Source organism: Pongo pygmaeus, chromosome 3, assembly GCF_028885625.2.
Source record: "Pongo pygmaeus isolate AG05252 chromosome 3, NHGRI_mPonPyg2-v2.0_pri, whole genome shotgun sequence".
In the NCBI taxonomy this organism is placed as follows: Eukaryota; Metazoa; Chordata; class Mammalia; order Primates; family Hominidae; genus Pongo; species Pongo pygmaeus.
The window spans coordinates 60,330,277-60,332,047 of record NC_072376.2 but is presented as its reverse complement, the minus strand read 5'-3'; positions in this window follow the sequence as shown (position 1 = coordinate 60,332,047).

Here is a 1,771-nt window from a genome sequence, read left to right as displayed (position 1 = left end):
TGATGCCTTTGTTTATTATTGGTATATCCAGAATGTAGGAAAGCCAAATTTATGTTGCTGAAACTGCAAGTGTATTAATAGGCTTTTCAAGATTATTTCTCAGGCTGGGCGCAGTGGCTCACGCCTGTAATCCCAGCACTTTGGGAGGCTGAGGCAGGTGGATCACGAGGTCAGGATTTCAAGGCCAGCTGGCCAACATAGTGAAACCACATCTCTACTAAAAATACAAAAATTAGCCGGGTGTGGTGGCGGGCGCCTGTAATCCCAGCTACTCAGAAGGCTGAGGCAAGAGAATCGCTTGAACACAGGAGGTGGAGATTGCAGTGAGCCGAGATCGTGCCATTGCACTTCAGCCCAGGCGAGAGTGCGAGACTCCGTCTTAAAAAAAAAAAAAAAAGTATCACAGGTAGAAAAGTCACAGCATGTTGTTTGAGGTAACAGTCCAGTATGGGTAGTAACCCAAAGCATACACTGCTTGGTGGGAGGTAGGGGAGAAATTGGACAATTCACACAAGATTTAAATAGTAATTACTTCCCAACCACAAGTCCCTTTAATAGTTTTCATATGCATATCCCTTTTCAGTAGCAGGCCTTGAATTAGTGAATTTTGATTCATGAAGATGTTTTATTTTATGTATTTATTTTTTTTTTGAAACAGAGTCTCTTGTCGCCCAGGCTGGAGTACAGTGGCATGATCCTAGCTCACTGCAACCTCTGCTGCCCGGGTTCAAGCAACTCTCCTGCCCCAGCCTTGCAAGTAGCTGGGATCACAGGCGCCCGCCACCGTGCCTGGCCAATTTTTGTATTTTTAGTAGAGACGAGGTTTCACCATGTTGGCCAGGATGGTATCGATGTCCTTACCTCCTGATCCACCTGCCTCGGCCTCCCAGAGTGTTGGGATTACAGGCTTGAGCCACCGCGCCTGGCCGTTTTTTATAAAATGAGACAGAGTTCTGTGTTGCCCAGGGTGGGCTCAGATGATCCTCCCACCTCAGTCTCCCTAAATACTGGGATTACAGATGTGAGCCACCATGCTCGGCCTGTGTGTTTTTTTTTTTCCCCCAGACGGAGTTGTGCTCTGTCGCCCAGACTGGAGTGCCATGGCACGATCTCCTTTCACTGCAACCTCGGCCTCCAGGTTCAAGCGATTTTCCTGCCTCAGCCTCCTGAGTAACTGGGATTACAGGTGTCCGCCGTAACACCCAGCTAATTTTTGTATTTTAGTAGAGACAGGGTTTCACCATGTGGCCCAGGCTGGTCTTGAACTCCTGAGCTGAAGTATTCCTCCCACTTTGGCCTCCCAAAATGCTGGGATTACAGGCGTGAGCCACCATGCCTGGCCTGTTGTTTTTTTGTTTTGAGAAAGGGTCTTAATCTGTCTCCCAGGCTGGAGTGTGGTGGCATGATCACAGTTCCCGCAGCCTTGAACTCCTGGGCTCAAGCGGTCCTCTTGCCTCAGCCTCCTGAGTAGCTGGGACTACAGAACTGCCCCACCACGCCTCTTGCCGCCTGCCTTCTCTCAAAAGTGTTCGTATTATAGGCATGAGCCATCATACCCTGCCACGTTTTGTTTTGATGCAGCGTCAGATCTGGAAGATTCTGAGTCAGGAGAATGGTATTTCATATTTGGGTTGGTGAGTTATTCAGCCTCTTCCCACTTCCTGCAAAACTCCTTATCAGCAACAAAGCAAAATGAACTTTTTTTTCCCCTTGAGACAGGGTCTTGCTCTGTTGTCCGGGCTGTAGTGCAGTGGCACCATCATGGCTCACT